Source organism: Apium graveolens, chromosome 3, assembly GCF_009905375.1.
Source record: "Apium graveolens cultivar Ventura chromosome 3, ASM990537v1, whole genome shotgun sequence".
Classification (NCBI taxonomy): Eukaryota; Viridiplantae; Streptophyta; class Magnoliopsida; order Apiales; family Apiaceae; genus Apium; species Apium graveolens.
The window spans coordinates 33,667,123-33,673,144 of record NC_133649.1 but is presented as its reverse complement, the minus strand read 5'-3'; the positions used below and the strand labels follow the sequence as shown (position 1 = coordinate 33,673,144).

Genomic DNA, 6,022 nt, shown 5'->3' with positions numbered 1-6,022 from the left:
GACATCACAAATATATCTAATAATCTCCCCCAACTTGTAAATTAGCATAATATACAAGTTCAATAGATATTTTATGATGTCAAAAACATTAAGTACAAATGCATATAAGAATTTGACTAGATAACTACAACTCAGAGTCCTTGTAGCTTTTACCATCCTTAAAGTCTGATATCAGCTTTGACCTGTATATCCTTCAAAATTTAACAGTTGTAGTCCTTGACTTAGCTTTAGTGTTTGATCTCTTGAATGTCAGGAGTTGTTCTGAGATAGTTCTTCAAAATAGTTCTCTCAGCATATTCAAGTTCATTTATCATCCTCATTTTAGCATCTTTAAGTTCAACTGTATCTTCTCCTGTCTGAAAGATAGCAGCCCTGAGATCATTAATCTTTGCTTTCCTTATTTCCTGATCCAGTCTGATCAGATAAGCTTTGTCAAACTCCAGATTAAATTCAACACCCTTAATACCCAGAAATGTAGTGATCTTGGCGGTATTAGGCTTCATCTTAACTAATTCACCATTGTGAGCTATGTACTTTGGATAGTATGGTCTGTCAGACTTTACAGAGTAAAGTTTCTTCTGCCTTTGAATATCAGATTTTAAGTAACTGGCAGCACCATCTGTTGACCTGTTCTTCACTTGAAGTAGAAATAAAACATGTTGCAGTTCTTCATAATACTTCAACCGAATTGCATCCTTTCTTATCTGGAATACTCTTCCATCTGTCATAAAATAGAGCATTATGTCTTCTTTCAGCTTGGAATTTTAAACCATATGTACATAATCCAATTAATTTAGTCTTTCTGGAGTTTTCCCTACTCCTGGTTCAGAAAGAGATGTAGGATCTAAGGTAGAGTTGTTCACTCTTTTCTCATCAGCATTACCCAATCCCGTTTTATCTCTAGCTTCCTTCCTTTGAAGCAATCTACCCTTAAAACCATTTGTTGAAGTCTTCATAGGTTGAGCATATTGTTGCGCTTTAGTAAACCCAGGTAGTAGAATTTTTTAAGGTTTAACATGAGCAATGTCAGAGGTTTCCTTTTCTTCTGATGTTAAGACAACTTGAGCTCTGTCAGAGATTGCTTGCTTCATTGTAATATTAGAATTTACTAAGTCCTGATCTTGAACAACATGAGCTCTGTCAGAGGTTGTTTGAATATTCTTCTTCTTCTTCAAAATTAGACTAGTATCTTCATCAGATTTTCCAGATCCATGGTTGGCATATATATCTTTACAAGTTCATCAATTTTTGCCTTACCCTTGAATCTAGGATCAACTTCCACCTGTGATTTGGACATGGCCTTAGATGCCTCAGAATTTATCCTCTCTTTGATCACAATGCCCTTAGGCTTAGGTGGTTTCTTTGCTGTGTCTTGAGTTTTAGACTTTGACTTAGATATGTCATTTTTAGCTTTTAGTCTAATCTCTTCTTCCTTCAGACTTTCAATATCCATGCCTGGATTTTCCTTTAGGAACAGCCTTTTAGAGATCTCTTCATCAAGTTTCAGAGTTTGTTCATTAGAACTTATCCTTTTACCAGTATCAAAACTTGTTCTTCTCCCAGCATCAGAACTTGTTCTTTGACTTGTAGTTCTGGCTTTGCTTGATAAAGAACCCCTGCCTTGACTTAGACCTCTACTCCTTTCAGAGTTTCCCTGGTCTTCATTATCATCATCCTTACCCTTTAGTGGTTGATCATTTTTGCATTTGGACTTAATCACTTTCTCCCCCTTTTTGGCATTATCTGGTAGAAGCAGGGAGACAAGCAATTCCATAGAGTTTTGGATTTCATTAAGTTGGTCTTATTGAGCAGCTTGATTCTTCAAAATATCAGATAATTGAGCTTGCTGCTGTTCTTGAGTCTTTTCTATATACCCAATGCGGTCAAAGGCTGGCTTAAAAAACCTTTTCTTTTCCAATTTGACATTCATGTCTTGCTGAATCAGTGTTTCTTGAATTTTGTTCACCTTGGCTTCAGTTATTGAGTGTTGACCTTGAAGGATCCTGGTACTCAATGCAGTAACTCTGAGCTATGCTTTGAAGTCATCATTCATTAGCATCTCATCAGCTTTAGCGAAGTGCTCAGCAAGAATATTTGCAGTAGGAACAAATCAACTTTGTTCCACTCCTTGATCCATTCTCTTCCTCTGAAGTTTTCACTCCAAGGTACTGGCGCATCCTCTCTCACAAACTTTTTAATCAATTCAGCTTTATCAACTGTTTGTAGAGGTGCATGTCCTGAAGGACCAGCTGCATCAGCATTTACATTTGTAGCAGCTTCACCAGTATTTTCAGCATTTATTTCAACAGAACTTGCAGAATCTTCAGTATCAGCATCTTGTGATAGAATAACTGTATGTGAAGCAATAGAAGATTCATTTGCATGAACATCATCATCTAGCAGTGGAGTTGCTGGTGGAGTTTGCTGAGGAATGGTTGGAGCTTCCAAGTACAGAACCTCAGGCACATTCAAGTTGTGAATATCTATTTCAGCATTTGTACCTGGAGTATCAGCATGTACTTGATCAATGATAGGAGATACAGGAGGTGTAGGCATGTGTTCTTGAGTATTCTCTGGCTCTTGAATAAGAGATTTGTGAGCTTCAGTAAAGTCTGGTTCAGTAGTGGGAAGAGATTCAATCACAATTGGGTCTTTTGAGATCAGAGATTCCTGACCTCCTTCCTCAGCTGCTGCTTCCATTCCTTTATCAGAGATTGATGATTCTACAACCCTCATTGCTCTTTGCTTTTTAAGTCTCTTAGCTGATGAAGAGACTCTGGGAGCTTCATCATCAGAGTTTAGCTTTCTAAGCCTTTTTAGGGGCCTAGAACTCCCAGTTTCTTGAGCTGTCTGAGAAGAGACCTTCTCAGCTACTTTAGCAACAGGTTCTGATGGTTGAACCTGTACCTCATCATCAGACTCATCTCTTAAAATTATCTTCCTTCTTTTAAGCTGTGACTGAGGTACTGTCTTAGTCCTCTTTGCTCTAGAAGGAGAAGGCTTCACTTGATTATATGCTGATCGTTGTGGTTGCTGTGTTTGATTAATGGTTGGTTCTGATGGCTGCTGTGTGTTGGTGGGTTGGACATCAGGATATAGTAATGAATAGGTATCATAATCAGCATTTACCAGAGCTTGCTTTACTGATAAAGGAATTCTAAGGGGTCTCAAAACTCCCTTCTTGTTGTCAGCAGTTAAGAGATCAGTAAAAGCCCTCTTAGCTAATATAAATGCTATCTGTTCACTTGCTAATTGTGGTTCTTCTGAAGTACAATGACTGTAGATTAACTGACGGAACCTAGCAAAGTAAACTACATTCCTGTCCTCTTTCATTATATCTCCTATAAAATATAACACAGTCTTTGAATAATCAAAATGAGACTGGTTTAAGAGTGCATACCCAATTTTTTGTGTCAGAATAGGAATGGCATCAAAATTTGAGCACTTATTGGCAAACGTCTTCGTGATGCAATCGAAGAAGAAGCTCCATTCCTTTCGAATATATGGGCATTTGAGTTGACCCAACTTAGCCAAACTCTGTTCATAACCAAGATTAACCATCATTTGCTGTAGCAATGGCTCCTCAACAGCAGAACTGTATTGACAGTTTTCAGGTAGGTGTAGAGCTTTTCGAACTATTTCCGGAGTAACAACATACTCAACCTCCTTTGCTGTAAACACGATACTTTGATAAGTAGATTTTATATCCACTTGAAATGCTTTATTACAAGTTTAAATTGGTGTTTTGGACTCAAATTATTGGTATTTTGATGTTTTTTTGTATTATTGCATTTCAGGTATCTGTTATATGAAGAAATGAGATTTTAAAGTAAATATAATAAAAAGTGATCAGATTTGGAAGCCAAGGCCATTGTCAAGTTGTAGAGAATCTCGTTAGCTTCGCGTGGGCAGTTGAATCGCCTAATTCTGATGAGTAGAACTCAAGTTATGGCCAAAATAAGATTCATCAGAAATTTTTCCAGACAGGCTCCAGGCGCCCGCCCGGGATGTGGGGCGGCCGCCCGGGAGCTGAGGCGCCCGCCCGGAGAGCTGAGGTGGCCGCCCGAGACGCGGCTGGTCGCTGACTTCGCTGAAAAAGCCTTTTTTGAGTGGAATTTGACGATTTTAAGGGTCCAGGTCCACTGGGGGCGTATATATACTTAAAAAAAGGGTTTTCATCATCCGGGAAGATTGGGATACCAAGGAGAAGACCTAGAAGCACAGAACAACTCTGAAAAAGAAGATCATGTTTTCAACTTGTGATTCTTTGAATTAGTTGTAACTTTGGATGCTCGTTTTCGTTCTTGTTGAACCTAGATATCGTTTATTCGTACTTTAATTATTATTCAGTTTATTAAGACCTTGTTTTATACCATGCTTTCATTGGAACCCATGGTGACAATGAGTTTGATTATGAACTAATCGTTATCGTGGGATTCTAGCGGATTTACTTATGGATTTCAATAATTAAATTGTTCCGATCTCTTGGTGTGTGGTGATTGATTGATATCCTAGAATTGGTTGAGCTTATTCGTCTTATGTGCGTAGCTAACATATAATATAGTGTGTTAATCTCTATTAAAGCGACAGTGAATATTGAGATTTAGAACTTGCCATGTTAGCATAGGTTCATGTATTTGTATGCATGATTCGTAGGTAACTCTAACCGTTTTACTTGCCCTATGTAATCATTATAGATAACTTGTGTTTAAACCGTTATGTTGTCAAATTCTATGGACATATAGGGTCTCAATATAATTGGTGCCTATTCAGCTTCTATCTCTTTTGTGGATGTCTGGTAGAATGGTACTCGTGCAACGAAAGTTGGCGTTTATCAGTTTCGTGTTATCAGATTAGTGTCATCACCATCACATGCTAAGGTTAAGAACGAAAAGGCTATTGAATGAAGTAGTAATGAAGTTAGAATCCCATGTTTGTCATATATAGTAATTCAACCTCAATTCTCTTAGTTAATGTTATTTAGTATAATCTCTTAGTTTAATAAAAACCCAATTTGTTATTTGTCTTCGCATTGAGCGATAATCATACATTGTTGCATAGGTGCATAAATTGAAATTAACCTAAACCAGCCTCTGTGGGAACGAATGTGATTTATATCTTATACTACTTGCGAACGCGTATACTTGCGTGAATATTAGCGCATCTTTTCGCCCTAACAAGTTTTTGGCGCCGCTGCCGGGGACTCGGTGTTTATTTTTAGTTTATGTGCTTGTCATCAGTGGTCGTTAACGATCACTGACTCAGATTCTTTTACTTTCACGGTTTATTTGTTTGTGTTTCAGGTACTCATTACAGTGGGAGATCCAGCAGCACGAACGAAAGCCTTGATGGATTTTTCTCAACCCAAGATCAATGACATTCAATCTAGCATTGTCCGGCCAGCTATCACAGCTAATACCTTTGAGATCAAGCATGTCATAATTCAATGGGTGTAGAATTCAATCCAGTTTTGGGGTTCTCCAACTAAAGATCCTAATATGCACATTAGGGACTTTATTGAGATCTGCGACACCTTCAAGTTCAACGGTGTTTCTGAAGATGCTGTGAAGCTGAGACAGTTCCCATTCTCTCTGAGGGACAAGGCTAAGAGCTGGTTACACTCTCTACCAGCTGGTTCAATTACTACTTGGGAAGATCTTGCTCAGAAGCTTCTTACTAAATTCTTCCCTATGGCGAAGACAATTGCAATCAGGAATGCTCTTACTCAATTTGCGCAGTAATCAGGAGAATCTTTATATGAAGCTTGGGAGCGCTACAAGGAGATGCTTAGGAAGTGTCCTCATCATGGAATGCCTGATTGAATGATCATCAATTATTTTTATAATGGGTTGGGAGCACAGTCCAGACCCATGCTCGATGCAGCAGCAGGTGGAGCATTATGGGCAAAGAGCTATGAGGAAGCTTATGATCTAATTGAACTGATGGCTGCTAATGAATATCAGTATCTAGCCCAGAGATTGCCACAGAGCAAGGTAGCAGGAGTTCTTGAGGTGGATACAGC

General features: G+C 38.5%; 1 non-coding gene across 1 annotated transcript; it reads right to left on the bottom strand.

Moving 5' to 3' along the window:
• Window positions 1-5,705: 5,705 nt before the first annotated feature.
• On the bottom strand, window positions 5,706-5,812 carry LOC141715907 (small nucleolar RNA R71). The gene has a single exon (XR_012572649.1). It is a non-coding gene; the product is annotated as a small nucleolar RNA R71 (small nucleolar RNA).
• Window positions 5,813-6,022: the final 210 nt, after the last annotated feature.